Genomic DNA, 21066 nt, shown 5'->3' with positions numbered 1-21066 from the left:
GTTTCTTGCCGGTATCTTCTCAGCAGAACCTGCCTTCCGAATCGGTGGTAGAATCTTTACAAATAGTCAACTGACGTGTCAAAAGTGTCTGTAAACTGAGCCTACTTGAAATAAATGAATTTTTTGAATTTTGGATCTACTGAACCGATTTTGAAATTATTTTACCACTAGAAAGCCATGTTATTTATGAGTATTATAGGCTATATTTTATGTCCGTATTCTTACAGAAACGAAAACTAGGCTGGTGAAACCGCGGGGCGTCGGCTACTCGGAAATATGGATGCACGCTCGCTGCTGCATGTTTTTTTCCATTTACAACAAACAAACAGTATTAAAATTACGAGTAGAACAATAATTTATACATCTGAAAAACACTTAGCTAAGCTATTAATTTTAAACAGTTAAATCTAATAGCTTGAACTGTGACCCCATCTTAAGTTTACGCGTCATTGGGTTTCCTTACTCCGATATGAAATGTATCAATAAAATGCGTCTCATTTCAATATACAGACCCACTATTAAATGTCGGAACATTTTCCATGTCAAAGAATATTCGCAAATGGCAAAATATTGTCGATAAAGTCTTTGAGAAGTTCTCAATTTCAACATAATATATTTTATGTCGCAAATAGATATGTCGCGAAGTAAGTTATTTGTTTCTTCAATTTCACAAGTTTCTATTATAGGCTATCTTTTAAGAAATATAATAGAACATATTTCTTAAAAGATAGTTTGCATTATGTACCACTTATGTTGCATACTTAATTATATTGATTCTCGCAAGGGAATCAAAACCTATAGGGTAGTTAGTAGGTCCATTGTAGGGTCTGAATACGGAGACATGCGATTCAAAAACATCAGCTGGCAGATCTTCCTGCAGACGTACAACCTTTATTAAGTTCTACTCAATAGCAAGTACTATAGCACAAATAATATAAGACTTGACCGGTATTCAGTGAATTCAGTTTTTCACAAATCCCGCGGGAACCATGGATTTTTCCGGGATGAAAGTAACTTATGTGTTAATTCAAAGTAAAGTCTATTTCCATTCCAAATTTCAGCCAAATCGCTGCAATAGCCGCAGCGTAAAAGAGGAACAAACATACTTACACACTTTCACACTTACACATAAACTTTCGCTTTTATAATGTGTGATGATAGTGTGATAATATTCTCATTTGTTTGTTCTCACAAAAAGCTAGGAGAAAGTAAAACAAAACAGTCATAAAAATAATGTAAATTTAGACTTGAAGTATGAATGAAAGTATAAATTAACCTATAGAGTATTCAATATTTAATCCATACGGTACACGCAATTAAAATTTATAATGGTTGTAAAGTGTTTATCCTCATAATCTGAAGACCCTTATAATTTCCAAAATACTACAACAGTAACACGATAACACGACCGCAGTTAAAACCCTTCTGCGGTCTAAAATTACTTGGGAAAAGTTAATTTCCGTGGAAGTTCCTAAACGTAACACAATCAAGGAGCGTTCGTAGTTTATTCAACGGTGCTGTGTTATTCATAGACGTAAAGCCTTTTGTAATGAGATTTTCGGGAAGTGGCTGAGTGAAACGCTGCCCGCAGGGTAGGTGTGCTGATTTCATTTCGTTTGCGGAACAAGAAGAATTGTTTTAACATTTATAGTTAGTTTACTAGCGGACGCCCGCGACTTGAATTTAGTTTTTCACAAATCCCTCGGAAACCATGGATTTTTCCGGGATAAAAAGTAGCCTTTGTATTAATCCAGGGTATAATATATCTTAACACGAAATTTCAGCTAATTCGGTTCAGTAGTCGAGGCGTGAAAGAGAAACAAACTTTCATATTGTAAAAATCATCAGTTTTCGCAAGTCTCGAGAAACCATGACTTTTTTCGGGATAAAATGCCTATTAGTTAATCCAGAGTAAAATCTATTTCCATTCCAAATTTCAGCTAAATAACTTCAGTAGTAGCGGCGTTATAGAATAACAAACATCCAAACATCCATTACAAACTTTCGCGTTTATAATATTAGTAGGATTGTTCAACAATTGCTATTTCAATATAAGTAGTAATAAAGCTTTTGTGAGAAAGTTCATCATCTCCTTTCCCATAACCCATTTATGTGTGGTCGAAAATCATCGATCTCCTATTAAAAAGTGATTACACAATCAGCGATCAAAAAACGTCCCCACTCAATGAGTGGGGACCAAACACGACTTCTTGGCACTCCATTCAAGTAGTCGCTTTATATCAGGATAAATAATAGCCTATGTAAAATCTAACTAAACATAGGCTATTTATTATTTATCCTGTAGTCCATGGTTCCCGCGTGATTTGTAAATTTCACGCGAATGTTGTATGCGTCCGCTGGTCTACCAAAAATGATATAATTTTCTGATTTTAGGTCATTATTAAGAGTGCGTCTAGACTTATTACTAGATTCTTAATAATAGACGTTCCAGACAAATCACACACCTAGCAACACTGCTCGAGTACAGTAATTCCCCGAAGTTTATAAACATATGCTGCTCTAGGTAATTTATGGCTTGCTTTAATGCTTTTATTGGTGTTTATACTCGCTTGTTATTGGGACTTACGCGGTTGTTTTGACAGCTGACGGGAGGCTTTGATGAATGTTCTTCGTGCGTGCTGTTTAATGTATTATTACGAGTGGAGTAGTAGAGGATGGGAGCGACTTTACCCGCGTTGATACGGCTATATACGTCTGATTTGAATTATATGAAAATCAAAATGTTTTTTTTTCAAGTAGGCTTTGTTTAAGACCACTTTTGAAGCATGAAGTTTGAGTAGGTATTTGCAAAACTACCGGTTTGCACGGCAGATTCTGGAAAGGTTCTGTAATAAAGTAAACATTACTTTAACGTTAATTACATTGATTACATTGTTTTATTATTAAAAATATTATCAGCGAAAAATTCAATCGTTCGTTTCTCGATCGCTTATTTAAATTTAATTCCCTATTTAACTTTTTTGTTATCAACTTTTGAAGAATTTGAAGACGCTGGGTTAATGTTACACCGTTTCCGTTTTATTTCTAATTGTCTCATTGGTTCTGTGGTTAGCTGGTTTAGCTACATAGAATAAGGTCTAGGATTAAAGTCTCGGGTCAGGTTATTAAAAAATATAGTTAAGTTAGTCAGCCGATATTATAACAGTTATTTTCGTTGCGGTCCGTTTTTTTAGTTCAGTTTTATCGTATGGCAGAGAGACAAACTCCTAGCAGATCCCGGTTGGGACTTGTGAACGCAACAGGACTATTCTGTAACGATGTCTTGTATGATTCGCAAGTGGGAATTACGACTTCACCTCTATCTGTCTTTGTCTAACACAATTCTATAGAAAGAAAAAGAAAGAGGTGTAATCGAAACTCGCACTTGCGAGTCTTACCAAACATCGTTATAGAATAGCCCTCCAGAAGGATTTGTTTAACAGGTTAACAATCCCCTTTTCTTCTTGTGTTGTTCTACCTGCCCAGAGAAATTCTTTAGGTTTGACCTTATTAGAGCAGCTTTAAATATTCGTTTTAATGTAGAAGTCACTGCAGTTCTAGCGAGGCCAAGTCTTAATCTTAAGCAGGTTATAGATAAATTTTGCTGGTATTCATTTCTATAGTAGGTATAGTATTAAGGTAGCCGCAGTTCCCCCCCTCCCCCCAGTTATATTCATCATCATCATCATCATTATTAACAGCCGATGGACTCTTGCATGGCTTCCATGGCATGGCAACAAAACGGTCTCGAGCCGCAAGTATCCAACGGCTCCCTGCAACCCGCTTGATATCCTCAGTCCACCTAATCGACCAACACTGCGCTTTCCTGTGCGGGGTCGCCATTCCAGCACCTTGGGACCCCAACGTCCATCGCCTCTTCGAAGTATGTGGCCTGCCCATTGCCACTTCAGCTCGACTCGCTGAGCTATATTAATTATAGATTTTACTTAAAATTTTAGTTCTTTACATTCCAATCGGTGTAAATGTATCCAGTATCAGACGAGATATTAATTATTTAGTACACAGCTGATCCGAAGAGTGACCTCTGAGAGCGGTACTTTGAGCATTTGATGTACAATAAATAGCCTTTGACGTCTGTCTCTCCAGACGGAAGTATCTCCTCTTTGGAGATGTCTTCCTGTTATTAACTGTACCTACTTTCAAAATACCTTACCGTAGGTATTACCATAGCGCCGTGGATAATACTTCTGCCTCCGATTTTGGAGGGTGTGGGCTTGAATCCGGTCTGGGGCATGCACCCCCAATTTTTCAGTTGTGTGCATTTTAAGAAATTAAATATCACGTGTCTCAAACGGTGTAGGAAAAACATCGACAGGAAACCTGCATACTAGAGAATTTTCTTAATTATCTTCGTGTGTGAAGTCTGCCAATCCGTATTGGCCAGCGTGGTGGACTATTGGCCTAAGCCCTCTCATTCTGAGAGGATACTCGAGCTCAGCAGTCAGCCGAATATGGATTGATAATGATGATGATGATGACTTTCAAAATAGGAAAACAGAGATGTTTCTTGTATATATATTATAAAATAAAATATACTATAAAATTGTGTCCTATTGTGTGTAAATTCCTTACCTGCAAGATAACAATTACGAAAAAAACTGGACAAATGCGAGTCGGATTCAACCACTGAGGGTCCCGTATAGATCATTCTTCGTCATAAATAGAAAATTATACATCATTAAAATAATTAAAATCTATGTAAGCTTATACCTTTCATAAAACTCATTTGTAAGACTTGGATCGCTGTTATTGAGTCACATAAAATCCAGATCTTCATCCAAACTTTCACTTTTATAATATCAGTTAGAATTGAATATGCCTTGTGAAGTTGTGAACCCAAACTTACTCAGAGACTTCGATATAAATTTCGTGTTTAACGTTTTCCGTAAGATTTTAAGAAAATATTATAGTGTAAATCAACCTCCTACACTCTTCTGCTGCCCTGGTACTTTATTTGACGATATCTGACAGTGTGCCTAGAGGGAGTTTTCAATATTTTCATACTGTTACTATCGCGTTGACGTAAACGCGAATTTATATGGAATTGAAACAGTTGTGCAGTAGTGCCACTAGATGGCACTGTTTCAATTCCTTAGAAATTCGCGTTTACGTTAACGCGATAGTAACAGTATCAAACTGCCACTAGGCCCGCAGTTCACTTTAACTGTAAGCCCACAGAATATAAAGCACTTAAGCTACACTTTTATATCCGTGTGTAAGTATTAAAAGAACTTCGTTCCAAACTACCTTTGCATAAAAAATAACCATATGTTGTCGCGCTGAGACAAATTTATGTTAGCATTTCCCGAAGAAGCAAAACGCGACGCCAGAGACACATTTAGAGAGATTAACGTACTTGTGCTATATTGTATAGACGTTTCAATTGCTCCTGGGGAGTGTTTATTTTACTATCACCTGCTTTATGCGATCCTGGTAATTTAAATTGTTTATACATACGGACAACACTTAATATTTATAATTTAAGCAATAATTTTACATAAAACTGTATAACAACTTTTTATTTTTTGACGTGACAACGTCTAATTCGATAATAATATATACGTATAATTTGATGAAGCCAGATGCAAACTTGAAAAAGATGACGTCATGCGTCATGTTTTTTTACAATAAATAAAGTATATCTCGCTCTTTCTTTTGAAAAATGCAACCATTTCATCAGTATTTTTTGACGTTGTCACGTTCAATTACAGACAACCGATTTTTTTTAGTTACAAGTCAGCCTTTTACTACAAACTGACCTGGGTTATTAAGTAACTCGGTATACCATTCAAATAATAAGTCACAACATCGTATTTTCGTAATTATGATCTCACATAGTTATTTCAACAAAATTATTTTGGTTACGTCATTTTACATCAAATAGCAGTGATCTTTTCGTTTTACGATCATCTATAATCGAAAATACGATGAAAAACGGTGTAGTGACTGATTGTTTGAATGGCACACCGAGGTTAAGTGATCATGAACTTACCTGTTTAGAATAATGATATATTAATTCATTGTAAACTTCACAATAATGAAAAGCGTCCACATATCCGCATTGCATGATGCGATGCGTCCGATCCGTGCGATGCGAATGCGACGCCTACTAGAAAGCTCCAGACTTTAAGCTGACATCGGTATAATAATAGTATCGGTGCTAGGTTATTTTTTTTATTGTTTATTGTTACAGTTTGGTTACATAAATCAGAGAATGGCACGAAGCTATAGACTTGAAACTGATATCAAAATTAATTAAAGTTTATCTTATTATTTATTGTTACATATTGGTTACAATATTAATAAATGTGAAAATATTTTTGATAAAAAGCAATATGGCTTACAATCAGAGAATGGCGCAATTCGAAGTATAAATCTCCGGCGTTCCTGGAACAAACAAAAAATATTTCTTAATTAACGTCCACGCTTTTGTTCTGCGTGACATTACACAGAGTTTTATTGTTTCATTTTATCCAGTTACAGTTTTTAATTATGGGTTAACTTATAAATCATAATCAAGCGCGAGTAGCGCGATTTTTGAGGGGTTCCGTTGATAAAATAGTTAGCCTATGAGACTCATAGACAACGTGACCTTCTATTGGTAAAGAAATTTAAAAAAATGTTCAGTAAATCCAGATCCTCAACAACCTCACAAACTTTACCTCTTTGTAATCTTAGTTTAAATAGTACATATACATACTTCAAAAATTAAACGTCACTCTGTGACTTAAAATTGACTAAGTATCAAACAATTGAAATTGTCACACAAAATTGTTAATTTTGAATTCTTAGTATATTCCGATACTTTTATTCTTAAACCAATATATTTTGTGGGTAAACTGAGCAGCAATGGTAGAGTATAATAATTGATTTCTTTGTTAAAGTTTTTAAACATCCGACAAATTCATGCAACAGAGTATGTTTAATGTCTTAACTTTGTTTGAGTTGACTAAAATGTTCAATATAAAAAAACAATTGTTAATTAGTTTAACTTTAGGAAACATGGATTTCATTATTATTTTTTTCAAGTAATTTGTCCGTTATCATTACCACTGTTCTTAATGTTTTTAACAAAGAATATTAAGAAACGCCGTGCGGTTTCACCCGCGTGGTACCCGTTTCCATCAGAATACGGGAATAAAATATAACTTTTAACCTTCCTTGATAAATAGGCTATCTAACACGGAAAGAATTTTTTGAATCGGACCTGTAGTTCCTGAGATTAGCGCGCTCAAACAAACTCTTCAGTTTTATAATATTAGTATAGATGTGATTTAAAATTTTAAGGTACTTACGGTACCCAAAAAAGTATTATGTAACTGGAATTGCAAAAATGAAAGTTTTAATGAAGGGCGCAGAGATGGCGTATCTTTACAAATTGTATTTTTCGTTTATCATGAAACACGCGATAGGAGCAATTGTTATAAGGCGCTCTACACACAGAGCAACTTATTGCAACATACAATTAGCATTTTAAAAATCATATAGCTCCAAAGCTTAGGGAACGTTTGCGGTTTAAACCCTGCCTGTTGGACCATTAAATGTCTAAAACTATTTTGTAGTCTATTAATTTTCAAACTATTTTCACTCTATTTTTAGTCACCATGACAAACTCGTATAATTAATTATGTCAAGTACCTAACTGGTTTCTCCAATTGGCATCGGTACCGAGTAGATACTTTTACAGCACCCACACCGTCATTCATAGACAATCTTTTAAACTCCACGTACGGATATAATATTTCGGATACCAATAGTATACATTACATATGTATATGTATTTAAATTTCATACCTTATCTTTTTGCGAGATATTCGTTTGAGTATATCTTCGGTATTCTGCATTAGATTCCATTAGGTAAATTAAAGCCTTTCATGTAGCTATATCCAACCATGAAACACATATGTATAATATTATAAATATATAGATTTTATTATCGATCGATATTGATATTCGATCATAGTTTCGCTTCGTCGTCATCAACCCATATTCGGCTCACTGCTGAGCTCGAGTCTCCTCTCAGAATGAGAGGGGTTAGGCCAATAGTCCACCACGCTGGCCTAATGCGGATTGGCAGACTTCACACACGCAGAGAATTAAGATAATTCTCTGGTATGCAGGTTTCCTCACGATGTTTTCCTTCACCGATTGAGACACGTGATATTTAATTTCTTAAAATGCAAACAACTGAAAAGTTGGAGGTGCATGCCCCGGATCGGATTCGAACCCACACCCTCCAGAATCGGAGGCAGAGGTCATATCCACTGGGCTATCACGAGACTTCGATCATAGTTTCGCTTCCAAACATGTGATTAAACTTGTAAAAAGTTGACATTAGTCCAAGTTGCTACGTCTACTGATTGCCTAAACGTTGGGTATCAACTGAAAAGTTTCTTTGATGTGGTTTTGGTAACGTTCCCGGTATGTAGTATTTGGCTATTTGGGCGCCTGTAGTAGTTACCCGAACCGTGTAATGACTGGAATAGGGATCAAAGAGTGATAAAAGCTCTCTTTGTTCAACCCCAAAGTTCCTTTAATAATTCATCCCATTATTTATCTTCATAGAAATATTTGGAACTTAATTGACAGGTTTTTTTTTATGTTCAACACTACTTTAAGTAAACATATTTTTTTAATAGATAATTTATGTATGCTATTTAAGTAGTATTAACAAATTAGTCTTAATTTCAATTTCAAAATCTAAATTCATTTATTTCAAGTAGACTTAGTTGACATGCAGGGTCTGAGCGAGGGCACACAATGCGTTGCGGCGCCGTACCAGCGTTGGACAGTATGTATATTGTGACGCATAAACAACTGAGCGGTGCCGCTCCAACGCATTCACCCCTTCCTGCTTCGTCTCAGTGGTTGCAAATCCGATGCGGCGCCGGAGCGCATTGTGTGACATGCCACAGATATTTCTATGTAAGACGACGCATCGACATCTCAGCTCAGCTCTGAGTTTGTTTCAGTTATTTGTATAAAGAAAAGAATTTAGTGACTAAATCCTTTTTTTAGTAACTAGACCAAGCTACAAGTAAGTGGCCCATACGTTGCTAAGTGGAACTAATAATACGCCAGTAACGGCTGGCGTCCGCAGATCCGCATCGTACGCATTGGACGCATCGCATCAAACTGATTGTAGTATTCTTTGTACAGAAAATAACACAAGCGCGTCTACAGATCCGCAACGGATCGCATAAATCCGTTTTATGTACTGTAAAATTAAAAATCCATTTGATGCGATGCATCCGATACGTACGATGCGGATGAGTGGACACCTACCATAACCAAGCTCTTTGTGCCTGGACACAGCAATGCTTGCAAAAATGAGTATGGCCACAGACGAGCACATTATCACAGAAAGTTGTATTTAAAATAAATTATTTTTTGAATTTAAACTATCGTGAGTGTTATTCATATTTATTGATTATGAAACACGGCTAAAACTCACGTGATATTAGATGAAACGTGAAACGTGAACGTGAAACTAGTCGAGCATACTCCGACCTAATATCACGTAAGTTTTAGCCGTGTTTCATAATCAATTAATATAAAATAAATTAAATTAAAAAAAGACGAGTTACAAAACTATGAAACGGTATACTGAAATCCACCGTTTTTGATACTATTTTTCACCTATAGAACCGTTTAATTTAATTCCCAAACAGTTCATTCATTTTGAGCGTATAGCAGTAAATTAATTGTCAAAATCGACTAGCTCACTGTCACAGCAGCCGGTGACAAATGAAATTTCCGAGCGAACTGACGGCACGGGTACCCGATAAGAGCGCTTGTACACTGTCACCGATTTCGAACCGAGAAAGTGCGCTGCGAAAATGCTACTTTTCCAATTAAAAAAAATAATAATAAATTTGAAGGAGGTTTTACAAGCACTTTTGAGGTTGTTAAGGTTTGTTTTTTTATTGTGGCTAGTATAGCAGTCAAATTCTGAGAATTACTTGATGTTTATTTCCGCTACGAAAAATTGTTAAATTGTTGTGTTTCACTCTGAAGATGCTGATGCAGGCCAATCTGCATTGGGCCAGCGTGGTGGACTATTGGTCTAACCCCTTATTAGAGGAGACTCGTGTTCAGCAGTGAGCCGAATATGTTGAATTACAGGCATGCAAGGATGAATATAGTCGGGATGCAATGCGGGTGTCCCTAGGCGCATTTCATACATAAAATACGCTAAATTACGTGTGGGCTGATATCCTGCCGCCGCGCCTCTGCGTATCCGTTGATACCTAAAATCCTAAATGCACGATGTTTGTAAACGTCATATAGATTGCATCCGAATATACATGTGTTGTTAATACAGGGCATCATTATGCGACAAGTTCATTACATGTTCTGTGAATTGTTACTATGTGTAGGTGATGGTTTTCCGTCTAAAATAAAGTCTGCACTTGGTGACTATTAGTTTTTTAATCACTCTCATGCTAGGACATTAGGTTAGGTTACATTGGCCTAGATCCATTGACGTCCTATCTTATCGATAACTAGTGTAAAAAGAGTAAAACATTATAAATGCCTCAAGAATTCAACATATTCTCCGAAGCATAAGAATGTAACACCACCAATTTCCCAGGCTGCGACCAAATATTTCTTGAAAGAAAGATAACCTAAATATACTTTATTGCACAAAAGAAAACTACAATAACAAAAAGAAAATAGAAGAAAACATAGTAAACAAGTATGTAAAGACGGTCTTATTGCTTGTAGCAATATCTGCCAGACAACCTTTGGATAAAGGAATTAATGTATTAAAATGTAGGAACTCCATACTCGAAATTTTTTCTGTGAGAGTATTCCTGGATAACGGATTAATGTCGGACATAGTGCACAGGTGCTCTAAGGATAATGTCATTTTATACAGCACGTAACTATCTACGTAACCAATTGGAAAGTTCATTCAACTAAATAAATAGGTAGTTAGGTGAGCTGTACTCCGTCCAACCTTTTATTTTACTTCTTTAGCACGCCTATGAAGTTACATATTTATTGACAGTAACAATAGACATAAATGCAATTTTTCATGGTCTGTTTTGTATAACAGTCACGAATATTGCATTTATTGACTTGCAAATTTAATTAATTGATTCTAACGAATTAATGTAACAACTATTAAGAATAATATCGATTTTTAACCCAGAAATGTGTTAGTATTTCCCAGCGAGAAAAAAAAGTTAATTATTAGATAAAAATTAAACTTTAGTGCTGTTAACTGACCGACATAATATCAACGCGCAAAAACTACAAGCACCATGCAAAAAGGTTTTAAAAATGCTTCCTTTTGGTTGCATTTTACGAAAGCTAACTCAAAGGTAGTGTTATAGGCTGAGTAGTAATATGCTAGTTATCAATTAGTCAAGCAACTATCGCAAGAAAAGATTAAAAACATGTACATATAAGAATTTTTTTTTTGCTTATTATTCTACAAAACACATAATGAAATTATACCTAACCATCATCACCATTACGATGGTACATATCATACATAGTACAATTCATCATCATCATCATTAATAACAATCATGGTCGACTCACTGCTGAACACGAATCTCCCAGAATGAGAGGGGTTAGGCCAATAGTCCACCACGCTGGCTCAATGCGGATTTGCACACTTCACACACGCAGAGAATTAAGAAAATTCTCTGGTATGCAAGTTTCTTCACGATGTTTTTCCTTCATCGTTTGAGACACTTGATATTTAATTTCTTAAAATGCACACAACTGAAAAGTTGGAGGTGCATGCCCCGGACTGGATTCGAACCCACACCCTCTAACCATAGTGCAACATAAACCAGTTTAGTTTTACTGTGCACTGGTTAAATAAATAGCAAATAAATGTGAAAGTGTTTTTGAAAAATCATACAAATACATATAAAAGTTGCCAGCAAAATGTTGTACACTTATATAAAATACATCTCGTAAAACTGAATCATATTTTCCTCTCTCATTTCCATACTGTTAAACCTACGCGTCCCGCGGAAAATGAAAGACTCACGCATGGGTGGAAAATTAAATTTTCGTTTCGGGAAAAAATTTGTTAGATTGTATTATGCGGTGAGTAATAAAAGGAGAGATCTTTTTTTTTATTCAAAGAAAAGTTGTCTTTGATATTACTAGCAACAAGTAAGAGACCATGCATTTAAAAATAATACTATGTAAAATCTTAATAATATAATAATACATAATGGTATAAGTGCGGTAAGTTGAAAATTACAACCGAGACGATATTGAAAGCTCGAGCCGTAGGCGAGCCGTAAGGAAGCAGAGGCTGTACTATCAAAGCGTACTAGCGTACGTACGTAGCGTACGTAAGCGTACAGTAATACTAATATAGTAAATTAATATTTTTGTTTCTGTTACAGATTAATGGCTGTCATTTATTGTCAAAAATATTTTAAATAAAAGAATTTAATGTTTCATTTAATAGAATTCAATTAATTTTATCTGTCACTAATATGGATATTAAATAAATAAAAATAAATTGTTACGGAACCCTTCGTGCGCGAGTCAGGCTTATACTTAACTGGTTATTGTAGACTTAGCATTGCTAAGAATCCAATGACAACAAATGGATAGTAGTAGCCTGTCGTAAGAGGCTTAACAAAATTAATCTCGCTGTAGTGCTTTAATTTCCACAAACAGTTCAATTGATCTTTGTGTTTTCAGCCCTCGGGAGGAAAATAAATATTTTATTTGCTCGTCGTCTGTCTCTGTATCCACGTGGGGATTATCGCTTTTACTCAATCCGTTTATACGTGGGATTTCACTGAATAAGCCTATTGGAACACGAGGATGGATTACAATCATTACAATACTTTTTAGGGATCCGTAGACGAACAAAAAAACCTAGATTTTGTTTTCACTTTATTTTATTCACTGTCAATCGACCGTTTCGACCGCAAACGGCTCAAATACGTAATCTCTGACGAGATTGCTGTATCGCCGCTTGAGGGTCTCTGCTGATGCAGCAGTAGCGCCCGCATAGCCCATCGTACCAGGTGGTGTCCACGCAAGTCGCGTCCCACACCAAAGGCACCCATCGTCCATGGCACCGTAAATGACTTTCGTCTATTTCTCTTCAAGACATGATCTCGTTAATCGCATTACAGCGCCACTGAGACTTAGTGGAAGAAAAGCTCTATATTTCGTTGCACGAACCAGAAATCGAACTCAGGACCTCGTGAACCGAAGCCACGCAGAATAAGCACGCCATTCCACTGCTTTCACCAAATTGAAGCAATGCTCTTTGCCACGTAGACTAACCACGTCATCCCACTGCTTCCACCAAATTGCAGCAATGCTCTTTGGCGGAGAAAGTAAGCATAATAGCGATATTTCCACGGACAAATATTACAAAGAGTTTTACTTGTATAAATCAAATCTGCATTTCTCAAACCGCATATTTAAAATGGCCTTATAAATAATTTGATTGCTTTTACCTAACAAGTTCTAACCATTGTAAGAAACCGCAGAGCGCCAGAAATTGGGGTACCTCCGTAATGAATAATGTATAAGCTAAGGTTCGACTTCCTTCGTAACCCCTTTTCCATCAGACAATGGAAATATTTGTCCTCACGAAGAAAACAGGTATTTTATATTTCACTTTCACTGTCTGTGATTGAAAATGGAGCCAACATATTTGTGACTAACCGATGTCCCGCGGTTTTACTCGTGTAGTTCCCGTTCCCGCTAGAATACAGAGATTAAATATAGCTTGAGACAATTACAAAAAACGTAGCTTTCTAGTGGTAAAAAAATTTTCAAAATCGGTAAGAAAAAAAATAGATTCAGAGATTATCCACTACAACATCACAAACTTTACTTCTTTATAATATTAGTAAAGCCGTGATAGCCTAGTGGATATGACCTCTGCCTTCGATTCGGAGGACGTAGGTTTGAACGCGGTCCGAGGCATGTACCTCCAACTTTTTAGTTATGTGCATTTTAAGAAATTAAATATCACGTGTCTCAAACGGTGAAGGAAAAACAGTGTAAGGAAATCTGCATATCTGGGAATTTTCTTAATTCTCTAGGTGTTTGAAGTCTGTCAATCCGCATTGGGCCAGCGTGGTTTACTATTAGCCAAAACCCTCTCATTCTGAGAGAAGACTCGTGCTCAACGATGAGCCGACCATGCGTTGTTAATGATAATGAATATAAGTATAGATTGTAGGTAAATGAAATATCATGGTAATGTAAATTGTTTTGTTTAAAGAAAATTCTCGTAGATCTTTTAGCAGGCGACCGCTAATATAAATTACTAGCTGACGCCGCCGTGCGGTTTTACCCGCGTGGTTCCCGTACCCGTAAGAATACGGGGATAATATATAGCCTTATAGCCTTCTTCGATAAATGGGCTATCTAACACAGAAAGAATTTTTTAAATCGGACCAGTAGTTCCTGTAGTTCAATCAAACAAACAAACAAACTCTTCAACTTTATCATAAAATATATGTATATGTAAATTTGTTTACGTGAATTGCTCGCGTAAAAAAATTACAAACCTACTCAATTTAGATAAGTTATAGAAGTAAGAATAATAAATATAGTTCCTGAGCAATTCGCGTACCTAAAACCGAGCTGAGTAAATTAATACAAAAATGAACGAGTGGAATGAGTGAGTGAGGCAATACAAATAATTACTATGTGTACGAAACATCAAAGGGAATGTTAACAGTAGGTAAACAGAGTGCACGTAATATATCCCTTAATTTTGTAATTTCTTCCGTACGGAGGGCCACACATCAAAAGGGCTCGTTTAAGTAAATGCCGCATTTTGTTGGGACGCGATGCGGAAGATCTGAGAGTGGTGGTGGTTTTAATTTGTTGATAAGGGCTGTTTAGACAAAAATGTATCTATGATTAATAGTTCTGTAATATTATTAATAGCAAATGTAATAAAAATTGATTGAAAAATTTACTCGTAGACGCGAGTTAAGCTCTAAGTTTCGCCGCTATTTGTCAACAATATCATATCTGCTTTTGTTTACGAGATATTCTACAGGCACTGTAGTGGTTAAAATAGGCTGATAATGATTAAGTTCATTGCTAACTATAGGTCAAATGACCCATAGTTACCGATGCTTGTGAAGGCTTATATTTCACAGGGTCGCGTCAGGTCATATAATTCATAGTCAATAGCAGGACTAGGTCTCTATTCATAAGCGAACAAACGACTAAATATTAAGTATTAAGATATAATATAATCTCAAATGTTATACCGAATCAATCAGCGAACCGAAATGTATAAAGTTTCAAGCTGGATCCACAATCAACTTCGTATAAACAATTAAAAGCGTAATAACTCATCTGTCCACCCAATTAGCGCGGGGAAATAAATTTGCTCGACGGATGGGCGAATTTTGTTGCTGTACTTTGTTGGAACGACAAATTATTGTGCTGTTACACTCGGTGACGCATTTTATTTCCCGTTGCATATAAGATCGAATATAAGCATATTTTTGTTGGATCCCATGCGAGATTTCTATTAAATAAAGTTTAAAAATGTAATTTTTAGGGTTCCGTATATGGTTCCACGAATAAAGTTCAAAGTTTACATATAAAAAAGATATTCAGCAGCAAAACACGCCATTTTTCTTCTTCTTCTTCTTCTTTTTTTATTAACGCCATATTTCTTCACAAGGCAATGAAAACTCATAAGGTACTTCCCGTTAGCCTAGAACTACGAAATTTGGCAAGTAACATCGCTACAGACCACAAGAAAAACCTCCACACTATACTAAATTTATAGTTTTTTTGGTGGACTATTGGCCTAACCCCTCTCATTGTGAGAGGAGACATTGTGAGCGAGCTCAGAACAGAACCTGTTCTACATCATTGGTATTATTGTAGCACGTTCATGCGAGTATCTGTGAAAATAAAACACAATTTTTGTGTTCTGACAAAGTTTTAGAGGTTGTTGACTATTCATACACGGTTGTATTTTATTTTAACATTCAAAGCGGTGTGTACACTGAATTTTCAGCGTCAAATTTCAAGTGAATTGGCGCAAGGTTTGCATAGGGAGGCTCGTTGATGCATGACCCCATCAATATCGGATGCCGCAAAATGTCAGCGATCTATTGTGTCGCGTAGAGTACTGAACCTACAGTGTAAGTACTCATTTGTGCAATGTTTCTACGTAAAAAGACTTGTTATTTTAAGTACCAACTTGCATATTATTATTAAACCTATTAATCAAAACTAATGTTAAGTTTTGTTAAATACTATACTACTATTATAATAATTTAAGGTTTTGATAAACATTTAACGAAACAAATAAGTCCAGAAGAAACGAAGAAAATCATATAATTATTAATTAGTTACAATTTCAGGTCAGTTTTCAAAAACATGATAGATAACAACGTTCGGAACCCTCGTCATGCGAGTTCGACTCGCTCTTGTCCGGTTTTTTTTTAACACTTGTCCTAAACACAAATGAATTCGTTTATTTCAAGCAGGCTTAGTTTACAAGCATTTGAGTAAAGCCTACAATTCTACTACGGTGTGAGTACTCATTTGCGCTGTATTTCTAGTTTTAAATATTTTAACTATTTCAAACTAGCGGACGCCCGCGACTTTGTCCGCGTGGAATTCAGCTTTTCACAAATCCCGCGGGCACCATGGATTTTTCCGGTATGAAAAATATCCTATGTGTTATTCCAGAGTAAAATCCATTTCTATTCCAAATTATAGAAAGAAGCCTATGTGTTAATCCAGAGTAAAATCTATTTCCATTGCAAATTTCAGCCAAATCGCTTTAGCGGCCTTAAAACAAACATTTAAACAAACAAATTAATCCATATAAACTTTCGCGTTTATAATAATAGTACGATTCAAATGGTTTTCAAATCGATCATACTTCGATAGAACCCTTAAAGTTTGATCATTAATAATGTTTTTCCAAGGGTTGTCAAGTAGATAAGTGATTGGCGATTGGGGACATGATTTTTCATAATACAAGATTATTATGCTATATGCTTAACTGGTCGTGGACCTGGACTTTTAAAACTTTCTACCTCCCAAAGCTCTCACAGGCCAAACAACCCATGGACAAAACCACACGTTCAGACACACAAACCAGCCAAAAAAAAGAGCTGGCAAGAATCCTACGTGACATACATTGATTTCTAGTGACATAACGTAAATTGGTCTTTAGATAAAAAAAATTTTTTGTTTCGTAAAAAATGAAAATTGACCAAAATATCAATCAATACAATGCATCTTGCATCAATCACGGAGTCAGGAAAACCATAGCAAATCAGTCGACCAAGGATCAGAGGCTTAACATTTGTTCCAGATCGCACGAAGCGCAAGGATTTGTGAGTTGTGCACAATTTCGATGGGATTTGCTAAATCCTCGCAGTTGGTATCCGCCAACCGAATTCCGGTTTAATATTACGTACCTTCGTTGGGTATTGAAGATGAAAAATTGATTTATAATTAGCATATTGTGATGAGTAGTAGCGTAGGTACGGACTCGCCTCCGTGCGCCTCCGTAGCGCAGTGGACTTACAGAGGTCTTGGGTTCGATCCCCGGCTGGACCGATTGAGGTTTTCTTAATTGGTCCAGGTCTGGCTGGTGGGAGGCTTCGGCCGTGGCTAGTTACCACCCTACCGACAAAGACGTACCGCCAAGCGATTTAGCGTTTCGGTACGACGTCGTGTAGAAACCGAAAGGACTATGGATTTTCATGCTCCTCCTAACAAGTTAGCCCACTTTCATAATAATAATAATAATAAATAATCTTTATTACCATACTTATTACTAGGCATACATAAACTCTCTTTAATTTTAATGATTGTGCTTAAGCTATAATGCATAAATTAAACAAAAAGAAAAGAAACTAATTATTATTACTCGCCTACCTAGCAACATGGCAACTGGTCGCAAACTCAGCTTTCTGCTGTGCATAGTGCACAGCGCTGATTTTCAGTTTGCTCCGTTACAACGGTCTAACGTGCACCGTGCTTACTACTAAATTATTTAAAAGAAAAATAGAATAGGATAAACATAAACTCAATAAAATATACTTTACAAAATCTACACTATAATAATATACAATATACAAAAAATATTACACAAAAGTATAAAATAATACATAATAATACATATATGTATAATTACACATATCTACACATATATACATACCAATAAAAAAATAAAAATAAAATACTAGTTAAATAGATATCTATGATTATTTCATAAATTATTATAAACAAATCGTGCTGCCTCTATTTGAGAATTAATGTAAAAATTTCTCACTTTGTATTTAAAGGTAGCTTCGCTAACAATCTTACCCTGAATACGAATTGGAGGTGGGAGGTCATTCCAAATCTTGGCCGCAGCGAAACGAAAGCATCCCCTAAACGCTGCATTATCATCTTAGACTGCATCATCACTTACCAGGTGAGATTGTAGTCAAGGGCTAACTATTAAAGAATAAAAAAAAGAAGAAAAGATAAGCTTTACGGGTGGGTACGACAATATTCCAGCGGGATTTCGGACTTTTGGATTTTATACAATCACACCAATATTATAAAGGAGAAAGTTTCTGTGTAAGTGTGTGTGTATTAGTGTGTATGTTTGTTTCTCTTTTGCACTACGGTTACTTAAGCCATTTGGCTCAAATTTAGAATGGAAATATAAGAAAATCTCAATCTGCCCAGCCGGGGATCGAATCCAGGACCTCCGTTTTGTAAATCACCGCACCACTGCGCCATGGAGGCCATCGTGAACGTGAACGTCTTGCACTACTATCTAGTACTACGGAAGACAAGTGTGCGTATAGAAGTTTTGCTTAGAAATAGAAGATAATATTATTAATTAATCTTTTTAACATAAAAATGGTATCGACTTCAAAGACGTATTTCAGTTATTTTGATTTTAACGCAAAATTACAAAACCTGAAATGGGAACAATCTGGAAGAACAAACAAAAAAAGAATTTTCAAATTTGGTTAATAAATGACGAAGTTAAGAGGTAACAAATATTAAAAAAAAACATGTGCGTCGAATTCAGAACCTCCTCCTTTTTTAAGTCGGTTAAAAATAGTAATATCGTCTTAACTATACGTAACATTTAATAAGTTCAAGATTGGGGATTTTGTTTTAAAAGAGTTCACTCAACCTTAAACCGATTGTTCAAAACAATGCAAAAGAAATATTATTTTTATCGAAAAAATTCTAATATTGACTGTTATTAAATTCGTTGCGAAGGGTGTTTTTATTCATGTACCAAATAAATCCTCGATGTTCCTTTTCATGTATACAAAATATAAAATCAGTACTCCATATTAAATCACCGCCTATATCAGAATAATAAACGAACAGGGTCCTAACAATCCTCCGAGGCACATAATCAAGAGAGGCAAAGTTCCGGATATTCGGTAGACGTCCATGGTCGCCAAATATTCTGCCACGCAATTATGTTATGTATTCAAAGACGATAGAGGTTATTGTTGTGTAACAACGCCTGGCCGTAGTTGACAGTGATAACAAGGGGTGGTATCGCACTGCCTTTATGAAGACCTGAGATGGTCGTGGCATGTTAGATAGACCTTTAGATAGAACGTATTGTATGCTTGATTGCTCGGCGAAATGGCTTCGTCCATTTTATATTACGGCAACACAACTTTTTATTGCATATTTTCGTAGCTTGTTTGCGTATCATATTTTGGAATATTAAATATTGTCTTATTATTTCGTTATCAGCATATTTTATCGGGCCACTATATAGCTAGCACCGGTAGCCAAGTTTTTTTTTTATTCCTTACAATAGCCCTTGACTGCAATCTCACCTGATGGTAAGTGATGATGCAATCTAAGATAGAAACGGGCTAACTTGTTAGGAGGAGGATGAAAATCCACACTCCTTTCGGTTTCTACACGACATCGTACCGGAACGCTATATCGCTTGGCGGTACGTCTTTGTCGGTAGGGTGGTAACTAGCCACGGCCTTAGCCAGACCTGGACCAATTAAGAAAACCTCAATCTGCCCAGCCGGGGATTGAACCCAGGACCTCCGTCTTGTAAATCCACCGCGCATACCACTGCGCCACGGAGGTCATCAAAACGGCACGAGAGTGGCACGGCGATTCTCTTTCTACAATCGCAAACGCTTCGATTCAAACGATATGAAAGTAGTAATCATTCATCCATTGGTGCCGTGGTGGGGGCTCCAATGGATGAATGATTACTTATGTGATTTTGTAACAGTTACTAGCAGATGTTAATAATTATGACCTGTCATAGAGGAATTAGATACGGAGACTGGAGATGCATCGCACCCAAATGTTTACACATAGTAAAAAATACATCGCTCGGATTGTCCACGGAATATATACACAGAATATTCAACTACTTGATCGATGTTTTACTACTTATCCGTCAGAAAAATCAAAAAAACAAAGTGTTGTTTTTAATACAAATTTGACATAATTAAGGTAGAAATACTTACAAATGAACCTTAACTTAATTTTTTTAGTAAACTAGAAGTTATTGCCGTTTCTTATGTCTCGTTTTATGCTCTTTACACGAAGAAAATGAAACAATGAAAATTAGATTACATAGAAACAGTTTTTTTTAATACGTTAGATAGTGATGATATACGAGTATATACTTTTGACAGAGGTTTAGTTAGGCAGGTCCTAAGGTAATTGGTATATGTTACCAGTAAGCGAGGAAACCTGCATACCTGATAATTTTCTCAATTCTCTTGGTATGTGAAGTCTGCCAATTGGTCCAGCGTGGTGGACTAAGGCCTAACCCCTCTGATTCTGTGAGGAGACTCGTGCTCAACAGTGAGCCGAATATGGGTTGCCAATGATGATGATGAAGACCTATAAATAATCAACTCCGGTCTAGAATTTCTTGGAGGAAAGATAACCTCAATGTTTTATAGACCAACCCAGTACGCGAATCTATTTTACTTTACATTAAATAAGCTTATTTTTGCCTTTTATTTTTGTATTGTAAAATTACTGTTAGTTAGCCCACACATAAGATTGTCAATACTATTGATTAAA

At 36.0% G+C, this 21066-nt stretch overlaps 1 protein-coding gene across 2 annotated transcripts in view; it reads right to left on the bottom strand.

Annotated features, from left to right (window-relative positions):
- The window catches only part of LOC112051724 (protein TANC2), a 326061-nt gene that overhangs the window by 301093 nt on the left and 3902 nt on the right, over positions 1-21066 (bottom strand). For both annotated transcript variants that reach the window (XM_052885029.1, XM_052885030.1), the window contains exon 2: positions 6366-6408. The gene's annotated coding sequence lies outside the window, so the exon portion shown is untranslated. The remainder of the gene's footprint in view (positions 1-6365; positions 6409-21066) is intronic.

This window comes from Bicyclus anynana, chromosome 13 (genome assembly GCF_947172395.1).
Source record: "Bicyclus anynana chromosome 13, ilBicAnyn1.1, whole genome shotgun sequence".
In the NCBI taxonomy this organism is placed as follows: Eukaryota; Metazoa; Arthropoda; class Insecta; order Lepidoptera; family Nymphalidae; genus Bicyclus; species Bicyclus anynana.
The sequence above is the reverse complement of the archived record's forward strand: the minus strand, read 5'-3'. Positions and strand labels throughout refer to the sequence as shown.